We start from the raw sequence: 23,954 nt of genomic DNA on the forward strand, positions 1-23,954 counted from the left end.
ATTTCTTTTTTTTTTCCGAGCATCTGCGGATTAAGTTGTTTCCGCTTGTTGAGATTTTTCGTCCGGGAGCACGGATCTCTCTCCAGGGTAGAAAGATAAATGGAAAATGCAGTAAGCTAAGATGCGAGAGACAGGTGAGGGTGAGACAAACCGCTACTTTGCTCGAGAAAAATTTGCAACTGCATGTCACTCTCAGCATTTCCTGCACGTACATACGTATTTCTCTCGAGACGTGTGCAGGTACACGCACCTGTGTCAAACAGTTATAAACACGTGTACGTGTTAGCATAGCTTTATATTTATTATTGCTGTTGAAAAAATTATTAATCCGTTGAGAAATATAAAATCTGTACTGCCTGGTTGAGTAAACTGACATTAAAAACGTAATGGCCGCGGCACTTCCGACGGTCTCATAAAAGTTGAAAGTGTGCTTCTAATATTATCCTAATAATTATCCCCTCCCATTTCAGTAATATAAAGCCGAATGCATGACTAACTTTGGTGCTCGATATAGATTATTCTCGGAAGATTACGAGTTGGATTCTGCCGTTGTTAAATTTTTTTATGTTTTTAGAATTATTCAGTAACTCCGTACAGAAAAGTAAAGGATTAATCATAATCATACAGAATATTTAATTGCGAATACGACGAGAATTCTACAGTGTTAAAACTGCTTTGAAATTGATACGTTTAAAGAGTGCAATAGTTGCCGATAATTAATCGCGTTTTATCCCTATGAGTCGCTCTAGATATGCAGCTTGCGGAAAGTTTGCTATCGACATTTAAATGTAAAAGCAATCGACGCGCGTTTCGCACTGCCAATGTTTGATAATATACATGTGGACCACGAATTTCAACTGCGCATAATGTTGCGCTTGATATGCGTATTTACGTACGAATGAAATTGAATTAAATTGATAAAAAATATTGTAGAGAAGTCACTCTCTCGATATTCTCAATAGCACATGCAACAGAATGCCGATCGATTGCCGATTATCAAATCTAAATGCAAAATTTTATAATTTACTTATACACGTTTCTACATATGCATGTGCATGGTAGAAATTTTAATCAAAATATCATATTCGTATACAATGAAAGATCCAAGTACAATATATAGAGTGTCATGACAGCTACAAAGCTTGTAGCAATATTTAGATTTCTGAGATCATTTTGAGATAAAAATCCTAATACTAAAATGTCGAGATTATAATAGTTTTTAAATAAGGATTTAAATTTGGCAAATCAAACATTTATATGCTCAAATATGACACATTGCACAGTGAAGGTGCATGTAAAATTAATATGAAAAATGAGAATCTCATGTTTAGGTTTAGGAATAGCTTCTCTACTGACATGTGCTACATGCTTGAGCGCATTCTGGATAACTAAATTTTAAATATTCTTCATTTAAAAATTATTATAGTCTCGACATTTTACTTTAGGATATTCGTCTCACATTGATTTCAGGAATTTACTTAAGCGTTAAATTATCCCTGTCTTTACGGAGCATCCTGCATCGATAAAATAATCGAAAACTAATAGAGGAGAAGGGGGTAATATGCCATCCATTTTATCGAATAACTTTGTTAATAATTAATATTTTATATTGAAATTCGAATGATTATATTCGTCAAAGTGTTGTTTAACAGATTCCAGAAACAAAATAATAAAACATGTATTACTTGGGACGTGATTTATAAAAAATGTAACGCATTGCATAATGTGGATAACGAAAAGTAGTGATAATAGATGGCGAGCTAAAAAATCTAAAAAATTTGTTTAGTTTAAAAAAACTTTCTTTTGTTACAAAATTATATATGTATTTTTTTATTTTCTATCATTTAGAAATTTTCTGATTTGGAATTTATCTGCATTCAAAAACATTACAGATATTATTTTATCCTTATTTAATATTAAACTACAAGGATAAAATATCTCTAATGTACATATTTTTCACAAAACTCAAGATACTTAGTGAGTTTTTTTTTGGGGGGGGGGGGTTATATAATGACGGACCAAAATGTAAAATTTTCTTGGATTTGAATAAACTCATTTTCCAAGGATTTTCGAGCACTGATTATGATTCTATAACTAAACTTTCAAAATTCAATATGGCGGATAAAAATAATAAATTTTGTTGGATTTGAGAGTAATATTTTGGTCCGCTATATTAAATCCGCCATTTTGAATTAAAAAATTTTGATCATAGATTTATAACCAGCGACCCTAAAAACTTTTAGTAAGGCGTGAATACTACTAGATACTAAGCCTTCTAGTCTTGTGTTTTAATTTCGTCAGTCCGATATAACGTATTATTGTTTAAATACTAATTATTCCTAGAAAAAAGTCAAGCATAAAAGGATTAAAAAGTCACATTATCAAAATCCCATGTTATTAATTAACTTTGCATAACTCGAAATTTGTACAGTCGAATAAAAAGTTTTACTCTTGCTTTGAAAATTTTTTATTTACGAGAATAAAAAACTGTATTTTTTAATTCTGTTTTTTTTCCCTGAAAGTTTCTAGTTTTTTTTTTCATTTTCATTTTTATTTGAAATAAATGCTTGTTAAAACAAGAGTGAAAAATTTATAATGATTTGTCTTTGTCATTTAATAACGGAGATATTACGGGTGACCATTATACCATTTTCTCTTATATTTCATAAAATTCTGTATTATGTTCTTGCTTTTAATAGGAGCGCAAAAATTAATAACTTAAAATGCGACGTTCAACGATACAGAATGAGGCTTCTGATTACGTGGCACGTTCACAGGAATGTAAAGTCGGCTATACGAGTACAACAGCCTCATTATCCTTTGTCTCTTACGGATACAAGAAACTGCGTTTAACACCTGAACAACGCAGCTGCTTCCGTTGCACGCCGGCTTTGTATTTACTAATATATAATAATATAACAGCATCGCGATAATACTTTTGACCTCTGATAATTTATTTCAACTAACAAATTAAAATAGACAATTGGAATAATTTAGAACTTGTTTTCAAGCATTTTGTATTAAATATGTAAAATTAATGATCGAAAGTACTATGATGTTTTTGATAAAACTCGTAAACGATAAATATAAGACGAGAAGATTATTTCCGTTTCTGTTCCTTTAGCTGTAATCCAAGATATGTGAAGAAACTAAATTTCTGTTTTTCATAAGGAAACGATGTAATGAATTGAAAAGTTGTACTAGTATCCAGCTTTCTATTTACGAGTACATTATATCGCGCGGTTGGATGCACCAACGAAACGGTGCATCATATTTCGGAAAATCCGTGTTGGTAAATGTCGCGTTCTATTAAATTTCTGCATGCCGAACCGTAAGCGTTTGCGTCATTGAGCTCGATAATGTACGATAGAGCTCAATGATTTGCGTTGGTAGTTGTTTATTAGTTCGTATTTATCGGCTGGGTGAATCTATTATTAGATCCATATAACATACACATGTACAACGCATCAAACCAACTTTACTGCGTCGAGATTTCGATCGCAATACGTTATATACGTTCGTCGTATTGCATAATCGCGATATAACTGCACATACTTCCCGATCTCAGATCAATGCGAGTCGCTATCCCGCTGGGATTAACTTGCACATAAAGATTGATTGAGCATTATATTTTTAGTTGTTGGATATTCTCCGAGAATGCTGGACGATCCTTCCGGATCCTTCGCTTTGAAAAGGTGCAATTCTTTGTGACAGTCGCAATGAATTCCGGCCGAGCGATTCAATTGCTTTCGAAAGGGTTTCGGTGATTACACAGAGTGATTCGCCGAAGGGTAACTCGATCTCTTTCGCCATCGACACGTGTCAACGTGTAAAGACCTTTCTCAGCCGATCTCGCATTCGCGCGGCGCGATTAAGATAAAATATATTTGCCCAGGGGGAAATCGCTATATATCGTTATATTTTTATAGCGAAATTTAATCATGCGCTTCCATATTGTTTGCGAAGCGTCAATTTCCATTGACGTTGCTATCACCGTGTGCCCGCATTTTTCATCCCACTAGTTGACTGAAAATTTCATCCTAACTCGCATCTTTTATCAATGTAAATAGAAAGTAATCAGACTGACAAATACAAGTTGCAGAAAGAATGTCTCGCGATAGCTCGCGCGGTAAATGCGCTGTTAAATTAGGTGTATGAAATTGAATTTTATGAATTTGAGTATCGGAATGACATTTAGATAGAATGCAATCGACTTTGAGAATTTTGTTTGTGATTGTGCATTCAGTTTTAGTGGAACATGAAAACTCGACTCTTTTTCTCGTGTAAGTACTTGCGCGCCGGTGTTAGTATTAAAATATTATATTTAATATTTCTAAAAATATAAAATAAATACTTTATATCTATGGTATTATTAGAGCATAAAATAAAATAATTAATATTTTCTAGATATGAATAAATAAATTTTTTAGTCTTTGATAATCTTTTGAGGCATCGAAATTTTGCATATTTTATATACAATATATGGATATCGTATATATATTACAGATATTCCTCGAGGTAATTGACGAGAGGAAGCCAACGTCCATTGTCGCCGAATTATTGTGAAACAAACGAACCGCAGCCGGGGTTCGTCGCGTCGCGCGTTTGTTTCGGGAGTGCCGTTAAGTATTGGACTAATGAACTTTTCATAACTCCCATTCGATAGAATCCTAATTCGAGGGCTGGGAATCGCACCCCCGCTGCTTGGCAGTGAATATCTCTTCACTGGGGCGTTGCGCATGGTGGCTAAGAAAGACGGCGCACCGCGACGTCCCATGCCGAGTGCCCGTGCACGAGGTAATGCCGGGCCGCATGTACGACATGTTCGTATGCATGTTGCGCGGCTGTCTGGTTGCGTGAGGTTACACGCTCTGTCTCTGACGATCGGTTCGGTCCTAAGCGGTAAGAGTTCGGATCAGTTGCCTTGGATTCGCTCTCGCTTCTCTTGCTCTCGTCCACCATCCTAAGGCTTTCTTAGATCCTTGATACCCTTTTTGGATTCTTTGGATCTGGGGTTCGAGCTAGGTGAATCACGTTTAATCTGACTTGGTCAGAACCTGGCCTTGTAGGTTAAGCTTGTGACGAGAGGCTGGCTCTCATTTCCTGATTCGTCTAAAATGCTAGACGTCGGCAATGAGTATCTTCTTCTCTCGTCCTGCCGGAGTGTCTTGTCGACGCCGCTTGGATATAAGATCCAGTGGGACTGATTAAGATGATCCGTTGGCTGGGCGTATGAACGAGTCAATTTTAGATGTGATTTTTGTGAGACAAGAGGCGTCGGATTCAATGCTATTGATTTCGTTTTCTTCCGCGTGGGACTTACCATTGTTCGGGGGCGGGTACGCGTGCGTTCTACTCGCCGACTCGGGGTGCTGAATCCACGGGAATCCCTCTGAATGGGAACTCATATCATGGGTTTTATAAACCCGAAATGCCGCAGTATTACGCGAAAAACTTAATAAATAATTAGTCCACGCGCGCAAATTTAGTATATTGTTCGCGAGTGTTTCGCGTGTGCAACGAAAGGAAGAAGCTTAACTACTTGGAGGACTGAGAGGAAGAGGAGGAGGAGGAGGAGGAGGAGGAGGAGGAGGAGGAGGAAAAGAAGGAGGAGGTCTGGGAGAGGCATCAGGCCCCAGCGGAGCAACGTTGGGGTAAATATAATTCCTTATTTATATGAATTTGATAATTTTCTTCTTTTTGTTTATCGCAATAAATTAAAAAAAAGCTACTTAAAGAAAGAAAATGAATAGAAAATTGTATACACACCCAGAAAAAAATTGTGTTTAAATTAATGAAATCGTTCCTTTAACTTGATTTTTTTTAATTGAAGTGAAAATACCTTTGAGGAAAATAAACATTTATTTGATTTCAAGAAATTATCTTATCAATTTTTTTTTAAGTAAATAAATTGTTTGTTCAAATGATTGGTTTAATTTGAATGAATAATTATTTAATTCAAAGAAAGTACTGGCAGAAATGTAAGACATAATTTAGTTATTCTGGTTTTAAAAATATATTTCTTTTATTTAAAAAAAGATTTACTTCGTACGATCAAACTATTTCTTTAATTCTAGTAAAAGGAACAATCAAAATATTTCTTCCAGTCAATGAAACTTTCTTTAACCGTATAGCAGTGCACGAATTTCTTTAAGTCAAACAAATATTTTTTACTCAAAGAAACTTTTTTCTGACTGTGTAAGAAATAACTTTCGAACTTATTGATTTCGAGCTCAGTTTTAATTTTTGAATCCTATGTTTGTGTGTTACAGTAATCACCGTAGCTTCGTGGCTGATTAACTCCGCTCGTTGCGCATCGGATCGGTGAGTCAGAAATCAATTTTCTTATTATATTTTAACGTTTTGTAAATGTCCTGCGCAGGATCAAGGAAAATTACCCTATTAATAACTCAATACACGTACGTATACGTAGTCAGAGTACGCGATCTCCGCGATGGCAATCGCTCACAAAGTTAGCGCAGCGAGAAAACCAATCGGCATCGCGGATTTCAGATAAAAAAAAAGGGGGGGAAAAAATATATAATGAAAGTATACTTGAAAAATATATTTAAAAAATAACGTTTACGTTTTTCGAACATTGTTTCCTATAAAAAAATTTCTATTGAATTAATTTAATTCCTTTTTCTCAATTTTTGTTATTTAATTTAATATTTAAAATTTATAATAATATACAATTTGGAGTATTTTTGAAAAAGAAATAATAATGGGTTTTAATAAAGTTTAAAATTTAATGCTTAAATTTGGAGTTTTCTTGAAAATAAGAGATTTTTAACTCTCTTTTTAAATTTAACTATAGGAACAAAGTTTTATTACTTATTTAATGTCGAAGCTGAATTCATGAAAATCTTTTCTGCTTTTATATCGGCTTTTTCAAAAATTGTAAATGTCTCTCTTGCTTTATTGATTTTTACTAAAATTAAACATTTTGAAATTTAAACATTTTAGAAAAATTTTATTTTGTTTAAAGACACACTTGATATCAAGTTATCAGTTGGAACGTTTTATCCGTGAGATATCAAACATTCAACTTTTCGTTGTATATTCAAACTAAAGCGATGTAATTTTTAACTGAGTAACTCACCAATCTAGATGGTTAATTAACAAGAAACCTGATCCGCCCCCGTTATTCGGTACGCGCCCAACAGCGATTGTTATTGTCTTTGCTGATCGATCGGGAATTTGAAGCCACTCAGGGAATTACAATGGCGATTCATTACGACCTCGCCACGTAGGCAATTAGGCACGAATTGTTATTCTGTCGCAGGTTACAACGCTATTGAGCCCACCGAACTGATTTGTGTATTTTGTATCTCGTATTAACATTAGAGAATATCGTATAACACAAAAAGCATAACCGCTACCGATGTCACGAGCAGGATCATGTTAATTTCACGATTACATGGCTCTATGTTGCGCATTAATTCACGAGGGACATAGTACTGCCAGATAATTACTGACAGTTTGTACTTAAAGTTTTATATTAATTTTCGACCATTTATCGTTACTCTTTATTTAACAGTGATGCATTAATGTAAAATATGATATACACATAAGTTTTATATATATATATATATATATATATATTAAAAGAAATATGTATATTGCTGAGTAAATAGTATTGTGGACATTTACGGCTGCCCTATCTTCGTTATTGGTGATAAATTCTAATGATTGCTTATGGAATCATTTGTTTAATAATTCGTTCTTATATTGTGGCGCTAATATAGCAATACACAATAATCGATATTCGTCATAAGGCATTTTTACTTTTGAGCATCACTTTGAAATTTTTTCAAGATACATTTTAACATTTAATTTTACATACTTCTTCATTCTTTATAAACTTGAGCATAATTTATCATATTATACAAATGTACGTGTACTCGAAAGTTTTTTTTTTGTTATTTAACTTTTTATTCGGCACTTGATACACATTTTGAGTTATTTAATAGTGTAGCATTTTTATTAATATGATTACTTTAAAGGGAAGTTAATGCAAACAGTTGAAAAGTCATCAATACTTTGGAATTTATTGTAAAAAATGTAATAGAATCAATTTTTTTGAAACTTTTAGCATACTTTATCACCTAATCGATGATTTAAGAAACATTTTTATTATTATAACACATCTTTAAATATCAGAATTACGATGACCTAAGAAGAAAGAACTCATTAACTAAAGTTTCCATTTCGCATTTTTTATTTCAAATAAGCAGCACGTCCTACACTCCATTTATGCTTCACGCGGTGGAGATTAAATTAATAGGTACGTTCAACACGGACTTATTTTACGGAAGTTAAAGAATGCAACATTGAAAACAAATAAATAAATAGTTTTCAAAATAAATGAATAGTGCTGAAGACAATTGTTTATTGCAAAAATAATTATGTAAAAGTAGGTTTATATTGTGAAAAACATGTTAAAGAATATATGTATAATACGTTTGTGTATAATACGAATATTTGTTTTCTGAGCTTTATTCCACGGCGCGTTTACAGTTTTTTCTATAGAATCAATAATTTTCGGATACTTGTAATTAATTTGCGCTATGCCAGGCTCATAAAGTAAACCCTCTGTTTCTTCATAGAATTCTTGTAAGGCCGCATTTTGTTTTCGATAAATCGATCGTGCCTCTTTGGTGTTGCTTGAACTGCGGCGCAGTTCAAGCCTGCCTCCGTAACCGTTGTAATACATCGTATTGATCAGCAAATATTTTGCACTGCTGACCAATAACAATATTCATATTGTGCATTATTTATAAAATGGAGCTGTAGCCTTCATTAAAAAGCCAGCAACAATAAAAGCGGCGACAACAATTTCGATTGTTTTGACGTCGCAATTGAGGTGTTTAAGGGCCAAATGTCATATTGTCGAATTGAAACTTTGCTTTCTATTCTGCGTGTGCTACTATAAAGTATAACGTCTCTACAGAGTACAAAAAGAAATATTTCAGCTGTATTCGGAGCCTGAGAAGTGAAAAAGGGGATGCACCGCGCGTTTGGCGCGCTGCGTTTTACCTGCTTGAAAATCAGCAATAAAATCGTCTATAGCTACGTTAATTCTTGAAATTTTATCTTAAAAAAACTTAAGGGACATATTCTCGATGAGTTAAAATATTAAATTATGCAAAAAATTTCGATTTTTTTGACTCGTTATACATGATCCTCTCCCTTTAAACGAGATTTTCATATCGAAATACATATTTCTTTGATAAATTGATTGTCACTTGGCTATGTTTAGAAATATTAGAGATATCGTTTCATACATGTTGTTTAATGTTAAACAAGATTAAAATGATATTTCTGTTATTTATGCACGCAGGAAAATGTTAAATCAGGAAAATTTTTAACGACGGAAAAATATAAAAAAATATATCAATTTATAGCAAAATAAAATGTGTTTTTTAAACAAAACTAATTTTTAAAATTTATTTTTGGGGTGGTTATTACCATCCTGTTTTCTCTTTTACCTATTGCAGTGTCGTCACATTTTTATAAATCACGTTCTAATTAATAAATACAATATTTTACAACTGTGAGATTGCAAAGGAGACACTCTTCTTTAGTCAATTTGAATGTATTTCGATATTTCATGATTACAGGATATCAGAGATTCTTTTAACGATCACTCGTCGTCACACTTGTTCGCGGGTATTCTCTTATTTTATTTTGATTTAACGCTCACTCGATCGACTATCTTGTTCGACGCTTGGTTAACGATTGTCCTTCGCACTTGCTGTTATGATCGCGTCTTACATATCTAAATTCAAGTCTGTAACAAGTGGGTCTAATGCCCGAATTAGAATAAATATAATTACATTTATTTATTTAATGTAGAATCTATTAAACATTCTGATCAATATAATCGTTTCTATATAAAATATTGGTTATTAACAAAATTATTGAATAAAATGTAAATGGGTCTCATATCTTTTTCTTTATATATCATATTAAAATTATATATATAAATATATACAAGTTATATACAATAAAAGTATTTGACTACTGAAATAAGAAGACATTTTTCTTAGACTTTTTTTTTAAGTTCTTGTCAATTAATAGGACACTTAATTTTTTTGTAATAATTTTTATATACAAGACGATTCGTCACGCAGAGTATTATCGTGTGACTTTGGATAGATTAAGTGATAAAAAGCAATTGCTTGAAAAGAGCATAGGGTTCAATTCCCAGTCATCTACGCTTGATATTTTACTCGCTCCAAGAGAAGAACAACTATCGGTTGATCTATATTATCTATAATGAGTTGATGCACAAAGATAAAAGTTGAGGCGAATGACAGCGAATGCGTTCATGGAACTGTAAGAATTTATTCTGATTTTCTAGTCGATTTCTTTATCCTTTTGATTTAGCGAATCAAACTAACGATTCGAGGTGGATAGAAGCATTTCTTATTTGACGAATCAAATTGATAATTTGATAGAAATACACGTTATTGATTGCGTGATTGTCTGTCGCGTAAAGGTTATCATTTATATCCCAATTTTATCCTAATAAAATAGCAGTAATCCTTTAATTTAATCACGGTTATGAAAGGATATAATCTTAGTTTACGGTACGATAGTATAGCGTGACATCTAATTGATTTTATCATATATATCAGGCCTTTCGCATACTGCCTTACTGCCTTACTGAATGCGTCTTAATACAAAGGAAGCGCGCAGAAAAAGCAGGGAGAATTCGAGTCTGTTATCAAACGTAATCGCATTGAAAAGAAAGGAAAGGGCGGAAGATTAGCAGAGACTAACTATACGAGTATGTTGCGCTACATTTGCGGATGGTTTTAATCGATTCTCCCCTTCCTTCCACTGCGACGTGACACGCTTTCGCAAGCACTGTCACGCGGACGTATCACCGATACGTCCGCGGAGAGTAGCCTTCTCCCCGGGAAGGAATCGGGAGCGCGCGACTGTTCATTAAATTCATAATACTTTTTGCCTAATTGTTTCTTTGAGAGTAGCGGGATGGAGATACCGGAAGCGCGACGGAGATGTAAGTTCTCGTCCTAGCGATCGGTATATGTAAGCGGCCAATTGTGTAACGAGAGGCGATAACCCCCGCGGATGCAGGACATTGTGGAAGGAACCGGAGAAGCAATCCCGGCGTGCCGGCGACGCGCCTGAAAGTTTCATCAAGTCCGCAAGTCTCTTGCGGCCGCGGTTCATCGCGAAATCAGTATTGTTTCTCAAGGCCTTCCGCTATCATTCTATCGCGTATCGTATTAGTCCGGCCACTCCGGAAATTAGTAGAAATAGTTCGGTGCGCGGAATTTGTGCAATTCGATCTCCGCGAGATTCGACCTACCGACTCCAATCGATCTCTGTGAGATTTGTTCTCTGCGATAGGCGAAAAACCGCCTATCAAAATACGCTACACTGTAAACAAATTTTCTCAAAATTACCCACTATAATAGGTGTAAAGTTACTAAATAGTCGTAAATTTCCACGCATTTGTAAATTTGCAAGGTAAGATTAATTTTGTAATTTCTAATTAAGCGGATTGCAGAAGTAAACTTACAACATGTATGGAACATGTTATAGAAACGGTAAGGTCAATACGTTTTACAATTGTATTACACATTCAAATATTGTCTCTCTATCATACATGTTGTAAACAATAGAATGCAACTACTTGCTGTGCCCGTACATAGTGATGCTAGGTGGGAAGAGTTTTCGAACGCATGAACAGTGAACATTAGTCGACTAATGTTCACTGTTCATGCGTTCGGATATTTAAATAATTATAGTATTTAAATATCCTGTCATATACGGAATTTTTCGTATAAAATAAGATATATTCACTCAATAAAAGCAAATCTACATATTTTTTTGAGGAATTACACAATTTCTATAAAATTACATGATTTTTTTTTATATTTGCGGGACTAATCGTGTAATTTTTACATCTATTATATATAAATTTACTGAATTTTTTACATTGTGTTTAAGCATTATTTATTAGAATGCTTTGTGCGCGCGCCGTTAGATGAGTGCTGGACGGGTATCCAGTCAATTGGTCGAAAATATAATCTGTCGAAATTATAAAACTGTTTTCCAACTATTTTTCAAGATAATTTTATATAGATAATTGCAAGCATTGAATTTATTGTGAATAATGCTATAAAAATGGATTATTATGGATTTGCACTGGCAAGCTTGCAGTGCAAATTCTATTTACGTATGCATAATTTATTGAAGAGTATAATCGTATTCGAGCGGAGGTCACGATTGATTCCATCATGCGTTGTTCCGATATAGACTGAGGTTGTGAATCGAGCGTGAACATCATGACCATGTAACGCGCATCTGGATCTAGCATGCGCTTATCAACGCGGCATATGTAGTCTCTTGGATCTCGCGCAAGCGGGTGCACTCGCTTCATTTCATCCTCGGGGCGCACTGATTATGTTGGCGTAAAGCGTATTACCATATTGCGGGAGTAGCGAGACGCGAGGTTGAGGCGACAAGATGAGTTATGCCGAGGCGAGAACGACTCATTGGCCGTTTTGCCCAACGACGAACTGTCGACCGATCTTTCGACATTGATTCTTTACATCTGTCGCGATTTATCACTGGTGACCTGATTCTTACGTGAAAACGATACAAATGAAACAGGAACGTTCTTCGTATATTTTTAGGCAATGAAAGTATTAGTGCAAGTATTAGTTGCCATATTACAGACGAGCAACCATCCTCTCCGCAACAATATCCTCTCCATCGAGAACTAAGCGCCATTAGAGACTACCAGGAGCTAAACGCCTCTAATATTGGCGCTTAGTCCTTGATGAAGGGGATAGTTGCTCGTCCAGGCTACGTTCCAAAACCATACTAAAAATTTCTAGCATAAGTAACGTAAACTATTGAATTGTAGTTACTACAGTGCAGTTTTGGAACGCAGCCCTACAGTAGAGAGTCTGTAAGGAGAGTCTACTCTATAAGCGCGTAATATTATTTTTATATAATATTAACCCTCAGCTGATACATATATTTTGGATTCGATATTTTGCCACACGTGGGTGTATGTCACCCGATCATTTTTAATTGCGTATATCTTGATGCGTATGTATAGAATTTGAATAATTTTTTTTTTTTTAATCGATACGCCAGAAGGTCAGGAAAAAGACTAAATAGGTGCGAAAATTGAGAGATTGAATATCTTCGAAATATTCAGAAGAGAAGGAGCGAACAATTTATGAATGCCAAGCATTTTTGTAAACAACTCGGGTGTACGACATCCAGGGTGTCAGTTGAGGGTTAAATAATATTCCTGAAATATTAATAAAAACTGGTTATACTCGTATGTCTACTCCTCTGATAATATTATATGAGTATTATATGAAGAAGTATTGTATTAAAAATAATATTTAATATTTTAGTATTTCAATATTTTAATTTATTGGGAATAATATAACTTTAAATGTAATAATTTTAAACATAATAGGATATAAATTCAAGACTGCGATTTATATACAACAAATTCAATATAAGAATAATTATTAAGTTTATGAATATTTTATGCATTATAATTTATATGAATTTTTGACCACAATAATATTTGTAGAATATTTTCATAATGCCACGGATATTTAAGTAATACATTATGAATATTATGTAAAGATGGACATGTAACATTAACACAATATTTCCATAATATTAAAAATATTGAATAATAGTTTTGGAATATTATGTGTTTATAGGGTATAAGCAGAGACTATAAGAAAAAAACTGTAAGTATTATAGATTAGAGTGGATTGTGTTCTCTACTCTGATTACTCTGATTAGTTTCGCTATTTTTAGAGCACTTTTGCATGTCCTTATGTATTATATATATTAATACAATATTTATAGAAGAGCTGCATTATATTCGTCTATATTAAGATGTGTGTGTATATGTATTATATATGTATATATGTGTGTGTGTGTGTGTGTGTGTGTGTGTGTGTGTGTGTGTGTGTGTGTGTGGTGTGGGGGCGCGCGCGCGTGTGTGTGTGTGTGTGTGTGTGTGTGTATATATATAATAGGCGTATATAATTTATGTAAATGTAACTAAAAGGTATTTTTCCGGTGAATATATTTCACTTTTCTTATAGTCCCTTTTTAATTTACAGTATGGCAACCTTAATTAAAAGACTCATCTACATCGTAACACGCGTAGAAGCTTGCGATTGGTTGTTGCTTCAGTATTTGCAAACTGCATGTAGAATGACCTTTCCTGGTTTTTGAGCGAGAAAGAGAAACGAATCAAATTAATATTACACATTTATACACACGAAACCGATGTTCACCTGTACTCCAATTCGTGCGTAATAGAAAGTCAGACACAGTACGAGTATGTATTTCGCGTTAGTTTAGAACCTCCGACGGCGCGACAAATATTGAGTCAATAATTTCGCGCGCGAAGAGTTTACATTATATTAGACTAAATTGTATCTACGTGTGTGGTAAATTATTACATTTGCAAAGTTCTAAATTTAAAGCAAATAATATAGCAAAAAGATAAAAATATTAATAGAATAAAACTTTAATCTCGATCGCTGTATAGGCAGTTGTTTTCATAATTATTTATATTCTTACATTTTTAATCGCGAGTTAAAAGTGTAAGAATATAATTTTACTTATCTTTTATCTGATAATTTTTTGTCCGTGCGAACTGTATGGTCAATGATCAGTATTTGTATAAAACGTGTATTCGGTCGATTAACTTGTGACGTTTGCTTTACAACAGATAAATTAATTAATAAATAATATATTATTTATACGATAAAGCTTTGAAAATTATAATTACAAACACAAAAATTGCCTATCTGAGCCAATGTCATTATTTTTGTGTAAGTTACTGAATGTGTAGTAGGTTCTACGCACATTAGAGAAGTATTAGATATTAAGAACAGGAAATAAAATTTTAGAATCAGTTTTCTTTATAAATATAAAATGCACAATGAATACGAATAAAACGTAGGAAATAAATGTGATGTACAAGATAACTTATTATTTATCTATAGTGGTCATTGGTGAAATTGATTTTAAAATTTTAAATCCCATTCTTAATATCTAATATTTTTTTTAATTTACGAAGGACCTTACACTAATCAATACATACATATTATTTGAATACGCATTTCAACTATAATTCGGGTTCTTTTCAATGCATATTTTTGTGACATTCTGTAGTTCTTCATTCCATTCCTGTTAAAATATGTATCAAATCGATGAAATGTAATTGTGATTGTTACAATTTATAAAAAAATAATTAAATGAAAAGAAAACCACATGTACATACACGGACACGTATAATTGACATCATGTTGAGGACTTACGAGACAATGATGATACATTTTAACAGGAATAAAAGATGAAAATGAAGATGTAAAGAATTTTATCAAAATGTACAGACGAGAAGGATTCAAATTAGGGATGAAATATACGCATTCGAATTAGATGCATATCTTGCTTAATGTAATACACCTAATAATTCACGCAAAAATAATAACGTTGGCTCACATAAATTAATATTTTAATATAAATCAACGTATAAACAATTTTTAACATTAAAAAAAAGATTACAGTCCACTTGATGTTACAAATGCTTTGAAGCATTCTTTGATAAATCAATTTGTAAAATTCTTTGTTTCGATTAGCCAGCCAAACGCTTTGAAGTATTTGTATTGTTAAACAGACCGCAGTCAAAGAGAGAGAGAGAGAAGGGAGGGGGGGGAGAACGAACAGAGAAAAATTCGTAAAAGATATCGAATAAATTTTCGGAATCGAGGATAGACAATTTTTTCTGTTCACGTTATTATTTTGTATTATCAGGAAGATCTATCGCAAAGTTAAAAATTGCGGTCATGTAGAACTTGGTAATCCTTTAAGAAACTTGAGGATAAAGAGGAACGGTGCCGTAAATCGCAAATGCATAGAACCGCTCCGCGTTCCACGCCTGTGAAATATCGTCATGAATTAACCGACAATTGGAAGATTTCTTGCAAGACGGATTAATCGTCTTTAAATTTCGCTAAAGTTCTCTCGACCATCGATCTGTCGACCAAGATACGCTCTTCCTTGACGTAAATTCACGAACGCATACTCTCTATATCATTTTCTTAAGTAAAAACCGCTGCAAATACAAATACCTCATAGATCGTTTGTTATTACTCTTGCAGAAGTTTCGCAATTGCGCAACCAACTATCGAGAAGTTTCTCTGGCGTGAGCTGTTAGGTGACCAAAGTCGCACAGAGCGACATGCATATGCACGCCGTAATAATTACACCGAGACCGTTTCAGGTTCGCGAGTATAGAGAACTCAATTACAACAGCGAAATAATGTGGCACGGAAATACCGGCGCGTAGCTTTTACTAATTAATTTAATTGATTTCACTACAAATGTTTGCCTAATATCTTCCACATGAGTAATAAATATGAATAATCAGCATTAATTCTTATTTCTGCGATAAATTTTAGCGATTTAATTATTATTTAAATTATTTTATATTCTCAAATGGGTTTCTCTTGAATTTCCGTACAAGGGTTTTTACGTTCTACATTGTTAATGCAACATATAATTTTAACGGAATATATTTTCGTTACCCGTGTTGCGCGCGCCTCTTTCCCTGTGTGTACCATATAAAATGACATTTATGGCCAGGTCATAAATGTCCAATTAACATTTTATGTGCTCGAAACGCAATATTTATCATATGTTGCGAAATAAATGCATTTTAAACTCGCATACACTCGCATACAAATGCATTATAGATCATTGTAATTATCAGATGCCGTCATAAATGACGAATTACTCATCTCATTCGTTTTTTTCGTATAATTAAAACTTCAATATCGAGCAATTGTAACGCGTTTCATTAATATTTTGTTTATATTTTGCTGAAGCACGAAACGGAAGTGAAATAGCCTTGTGCGACGTCACAGTCAATAACGGATTAACACAAATTGAAGCGATGTAAAATATAAAAAATGAATATAAAAAAAAACAAAAAAAAAAGATTGACGCTCTCTCTCACCGTGTTCGTATTTTACGTGGCTCATACAGATAACAGCCAGTTTTGCGCCATTATACTCCTCGCTCGATTCAATTTCGGTTATTTTTCAAAAGCCAGCTTTGATGAGCGTGGAATAATGGCATTCCACGTGTACCGTCCATTGTTATGCGAACGTTAGCGTTTTCCGTCAGACTGCCGAAATAAAAAGGTCCAAGTTTTTTCGTTCACGGATAGTGTCGTCCGCAGTCAATCCTAAATATACATACCTAAAACGTAATGGCACGATATTGATTGGACGTATCGTCCCGGGCGGAAGTTTCTCTGCCTTTGGCAGCCGTTGCCTAAAATCACTTGGACTCGCTAGAGCAACGGAGCATTATGATGCGGGAATTATCGTCCGAAAGCAGGTTGCCATAATTCGAGAGATCAATTTACGCGAGTATATGTATATATAATATACATGTATACATTTTCAGCTTTAATTTCTCTTTTGTTGTTGTTACTCCGTTCGGTAGATTAAACAAAAATTAAATAGATGTCCTATAGTCTCTGTTTGCTTTTCAGAATTCCCTATTTTCAACTCTCTTCTTAGGGACTTTCTATTTTCAACCCACTTTCCGGCTTGTTAATATGCGCATTTTAAAAGCCGGCGAAGTATTTTTGTGAGGAAAATACGAGTATACATGTATCGTTGTTAACGCACATTAACGACAAGTTAAGTAGAATGTTAAGAGCAAATTTGGCCATTCGCAGTGCAAACATCTGTGGTAACGAGTTGGTGAAAATTTCAACGGGAAAATTTCGAGAGAGTGAGAGAAGCCGGCAAAGTCCGCGACATCTCGACCCACTTCCTTTAATATGGAATGTTCTTTGTAACAGTCGGACTTTTCTTCAAGGGAGAATCTGGTTGCGCTGGAAACTACGGAAACTACAGAAATTAAATATTAAATCGCTTCACCGGAGAGATGTGGAGATATACACAAAGGAGAATAATAAATAATCCACGTCGGTCGAGCTGCAAATTTTATAATTAATCGATAATTCGTAGGCTTGCCCAAACAACAATTCGATGTTCTGGGATAGAGTACGTAAATAAAAACTGCGTCATAAATAGTTATGTCGCAGAAATATTAGACGTTTAAAACGAGTTTCAAGGACGTTGTTTGAATCTCCCTAAAATATCCTATAATAATGATATTTTAGAGGGAGATCGAAGAGATGCCGTTAATACGTTTGTTTTTAACTTGTTGTTACAATTAAACTTTTGAAAATTTTAAATAATATTGGATAAGTTTATTTTACATATTTAGCCTACGGATGTCTTTCGATGGAGGATTTCTTCTAGTCGAATCGTCGAAAATTGGATTCTAAAGTATATTGATAACTTTTTCTCCAGTTTTACTTAAAAATTAATTCAGAAATTTGATATTTCTGAGAGATATGTCAAAATGTAATAATTGTATGTTTTTAATGTAATAATGACGACACCCTTGTCTAAAAGATGTCTTTAAGATGCCTTTTTGCCTCTAAACTTTACGTTCTCCGTTCTAACGACATCTATTGAATACTATCTTTAGGATGTATGTACATTGCATGTAGAAAAGACGTTTCTCGGTGATGTTTTCGAGTCATTTTCAATACATCAAATAGGCATCTATGGATGAAGAACAAGACGTTTATACAACGTTAAATTGTTGCTTGGAAAAATGTTTAGTTATTAGTTTTGTATATAGTTTTGTATGTAATAACGTATTATAAAAATTAAAAGTATGTTTTCTCTTTATTCTTTATTTCAGTTATTCGTGCAATTTAGCGATATAATCCAATCATGTTTTTTCAATATTACAATTGAACGGAATTAAAGTAGCGCGATATGAAGAACAGTACGGTTAAAAACAAATATAATATTTTATATAAAATTTAAATGAAATTTTAATTTATATTTTTATATATTACGACACGGATGTCTAATTATTAAATTTATTTGTTTTATCACATTTATGACCTTAAACTGAAACAATATTATTTATAATTGCCATTCTCCAACGTAAATTGTCTATCTTATTTAGTGCGCGTAAACTCTCTCCTTTCTCTTTCTCTCAGTATTCAGTTGCAACTCAAACTTGATCCAGTAAACACATAGTTCGAAATTGTAACGGCATAGGGGGCGAAAGCCAACAAAGTCCGTGGAGCTCGGCAACAAGATAGTTAACAAACGGCGGGAATAATGCATTAACGTTACGAGAACGTGAGAAGATAACGTAGTTCGGAGTCTAAATCGAGTCAGTCGAGGGAAAACAAACTAGCGGCGAAGTTCGCCGATCCAATCGGTCGGTGAAAAGCGATAAAGCCTGCTGACGAATATTTTCCGTCGCTTCGTCGTTAACAAACTGGCGAATCGTAGGAGAGAATCTTCGAGCCGTGAAATGGGATCATCTCCCGAGTCGAAATACTTTTACTTTTACTTTTGATCTTAGTTATCTCTTCCTTCGATCTTTTACGCCTGCTTTAATATTTTTAACACTCAAAGAGACCTCTTTCGAACCTATTGATTACAATATTGATTACAATCTGTAGACGGGTTTTAAGAAATTTTAGAAATTTTAAGAAATCTCTTTTTAACCTCAAAATGGGAAATTTTCCAATAACTATCACCATTTTAAGGTAGAAGCTTAAAAAGTCTAATTGAAGTCGAAAGTAAAAATAAAATTTTCACTCCGCTATCTTTCCGTTAAATCGTGAAACATAGACTTTCTTTTTTACGCAGACAGAGTCAAATTTAAAGATTATTTCGAAGTCAACTTTTGTTAATCAAGGCAAGATCATGAAATAATGCAGCCGGTGAAGGTAAAATCTAGACATGTTTCGGCCAATGAAGGCAAGATCGTGAAATAATGCAGCCGACGAAGGCAAAAATCGGGGTATGTTGCGGCCAATAAAGGCAAGATCATGAAATGATCCAGTCAGCGAAGGCAAGATAGAGGCATGTCGCGGCCAATACAGGCAAGATTATGAAATAATGCAGCTACTAAAGGCATCATCTATGTAGGACAGCACATGTTTTATAGCAACCTAAAATGCTTTTCTAGATTACTTCTTTTTGTACGTCTGCTGTCGCTCTCTGTAAGCAGAGTGCAGCAATAGTCAGCGAGAATGTTGGGATTCCATTTTCTCTGTCATCTCTTTTTCATCTGCTGTATGTCCTGATGGAATCTCATGCTCGTTACTAAAGTCTCCTAAATTTGAGGGAAAGAAATTTAAATGCGAGACAAGGAAATGTATTTTTAAGGACATACGTGGCAATTTTTTGGTACGCTCTTAACGCTTTAGATACAAACAGCTTATTTCGTAAGCGTGTTTTACCTAAAGAGTTAGCGCAGCTTTAATCCGTGCCATCCGTGCCATCCGTGCTTTTCTACGACATTTAATATTTAGGTACTCAAAGACATTGTCCTCTATTAATTGGCGAATTTGCAGTTTTGCAAAATACCTTCCTTTATTCCGATATGATTACTTTGATTGTTGGGAATTGCTCCTTCACATAAAGGAGACCTTGTTCTTTTTCATATATTGTCTTGACAAAGTTTTTCATTAAACTCAACTTTATATGTACATAGTGCTGATAATATAATATTTTCTCATTGAACCAATGATTCAAGACCTCGGTTTTTTAACCCTGGTCCTTCTAATTTTTCCCTTATAGGCCATTTTTTTCGTAACATTGTTCCGTCGCACGGCTATCTTACTCGCAGAGAAAACAGCAATATTTTGTATAACCTAGCTGTAAGCTAAGGATTATACCTACAACCTTGAGATCTGCATAAATATGCCACTGATGTTGTTCGTAATTAATGCATATTAAAAGAAACATTATATCGCCATAAGTGTCTTTCGTATCAAGAGCGTGTCTAATCGGAATAAATGGGTAGGTGTTTCCGTTAAAAAGACGTACTGCTTTCAAACTAGCTTTTGATGCATCTATAAATAACCACTAGGGATGAGAAGTCGTTACTTTACCGTTTCTTTATCGTTACTTTTTATTTTTTTATGATAACAATTTAGTAATAACTATTATAATCATAATTTTTCATAATGATAATGGTAACGTTACAGTTGGGGAACAATCACACTTGACAAGCAACTCCATCGTTGTCATTACGCATTACTTACTCATTGAAAAAAGTAACTCGTTAATAGATTCGTTACGTAAAGTTACAAGTTAATATTTTTCAATGACTAATGCAGGATGGTAACGAATTGAATGTCAAAAGCGACTATTCCAATTCTGGCCTTACTGTCAGCATTATGGAAAATTGTAACGTTATTACCAAATTATAGAAAGTATTATAATAAAGTAACGAGTAACGAATAACGGCGTTATTCGTAATTTGTTACTATCTCTGATAACCGCCATTCACGAGGTTCATATTTCTGTCCTAATTCCTCCATCAAACTGTTGACCTCATTACTGTATATGAGATTGTCAGCCATTGAGGAAAACGATTTTAAATTTTTTGCGCGTTTTCTAACGTACGTAATTGTAATATTCTTCTGAAGTAAGTCCATTGTTGAAATCTAATAATTGGAGTCCGACCAAAACTATTTTTTTTAGTTTTCACGAAACCAAAATCGAATATTCGATCAGTCTTTAGTTTTGGTAGAATCCGAATCTGAAACCGGAATCGAAACCAAAACCGAAACAGAAAAATATAAAAATACAAAAAATATAAAAATCCTAAAAAAATTCTAGAAAGGGATACATGTATAGATGAATGTGCAAGAAATATGTTATATACTTATATATGTATACAGTAAATATAGAATACAGTAAATTAATTATCAGTTATTTATCACGTATTAAATGTCATTATCACCTTCTTAGAATTACAATCTATGGTATTTATTATGAACTGTAACACATGTTATTTATTATACTCTTTGTAGTATTACAAGTTATATTATCTTGTTAACAACAAAATTTTAAAACATAAAATAAAAGTAATATTTTAAGTAATATTTTTTAAACAAGTCTTTGGCAAATTAGTAAAAAATAAACATTTCCTTTTTTAATAAATGTTGCAACTTCAGTTTTGCTCACGTGGCCGAAATTTCTCTTCAGATTTAGTCGAAACTGAAACTCAACTGAATATTGAATTTTTAGCCAAAACTGGCCGAAACCAAAATTGAATATTCGGTCGGATTCTACTAATAATTCTCTCACTTTATTGTTTCGATAAATCGAGATCTCGACAAAGGTCGAGAATTCTGATTGATTTATAATATGTGATCGGAAGTATGTAAATTAGAAGCTTCAGCTTTTTTGAAGATAACAATTTATTGCTCATCTAAAGCACAGCAGTTGAAGCTATACACTTTAATGGCGGTTTTTGTACTAGCAATTATGGAGTATTTGTACTCCGTAATTATTCAGAACGAGTAACGGAAGAGACATTAGGCTATTTAATGTAATGTTTAGTTTTTTTCGAAAATCTCCGCAAATTATATTAAATAGAAACAATCGATAGCATGGTTTGATGATTCTCGTCGTATCATATGAACACCGAATGGCACTGATTTCTTAGTAGTATTGTCATATCATCCGCTCAAATTTCGAGAACAACTGCTGCGACATGAAGTAGGAATATAAACGTTGCTGAGATTTTGCACGTTGAATCCAAAATATAACTGATACATTATTTGCACATAATCCATTAATGGATAATTTTGATATATATTTTTCATAAAATAAATTAGAATTGTTTTTATAAGTGTGAGGCATTTTGTATCGATACGGAGAAATTATAGTTACAGGAATAATATAAAAAAAAAAAAAAAGAAAAATACCAAATCCAAGTTTAAAATGATATGCGTTGTGGTCAGAATGTATTAGTAAAATTAATTAACAAATTTCTATGAAAATTAAGAAACACTTTAGTTTGTAGTAAATGAAGATTTATTGGTAAAAAAAAAAAATTAAAATGCAAAACGAATTAGAAAAAGTCATACAATGATAACTATATAAGATCAACAGTCTTCAATTTTTATATAATACAATTTTTGAAAAAAATGGTCGAAAACTGTCTAATTTTTATAAGAAGTCTTCTTGATTTGGAAATATTTCTAATAAATGTTTTGCAATTCATGAAACGAATAATGCGTTGTAAGAATTACTGACAAAGTTTTTGACTTTTTTTTCAAATTTTGTTAAACCACGACGAGCAGTTGTTTTCTAGCATACGAATTGTCGAAAAAGTTTTTGACTATCTTTCGAATTTTTTAAATCGCGTTGCGTTTTTATCTTGTAATGAATAAGTTGTAGAAAAAATTTTAGATTGTTTTTTAGATTTTTCAAAGTTTGGTAGAATTGTAATAAACAAATGTTTAATGCATAATCTTTAAATGAGTCTTTTCTTCTCAAACCCAACTTCTTGGAGATATTTAAAAGTCTTTTCTCTACGTAGATTATCTCGCGTTGAAAAACAAAACAATTCAATTTGTTCTAAAAAAGTTGTTAAATTGACTAAACTTTATAATTCGATTAAATTTGTTCAGTTCAAGCATTTATGTATTTAACTTAAACTCATAAAATATTTGAACTTTATATTATACATTTTTGTATTTAATTTAACTACATATATAAATTAAATAAATAAATTTTTGAACTAAAGAAATGTCAAATTGAAAAATTTAGTGAAGTTAACAACTTTTTTTCTTAGTGTAGAAGTCTATCGTAATATGAATGTAATCGAATATGAATCTATATAATAAAATTGACGAATTCAAAATGATGAAATTAGTATAAATAAAAATTAAATCGTGTTTTTATAAATTTATATATGTATGTGACACAAAAAAAAATTTTTTAGGACTAAAAATCTTAACATTTATTTTAAATTTAATTTTGATTGCGATAAAATTT

General features: G+C 33.0%; 1 protein-coding gene across 1 annotated transcript in view; it reads right to left on the bottom strand.

Moving 5' to 3' along the window:
- The window catches only part of LOC105204456 (receptor-type tyrosine-protein phosphatase kappa), a 115,203-nt gene that overhangs the window by 18,368 nt on the left and 72,881 nt on the right, over positions 1 to 23,954 (bottom strand). The gene's annotated exons all lie outside the window — the stretch shown is intronic.

Source organism: Solenopsis invicta, chromosome 6 (assembly GCF_016802725.1).
Source record: "Solenopsis invicta isolate M01_SB chromosome 6, UNIL_Sinv_3.0, whole genome shotgun sequence".
Taxonomy (NCBI): Eukaryota; Metazoa; Arthropoda; class Insecta; order Hymenoptera; family Formicidae; genus Solenopsis; species Solenopsis invicta.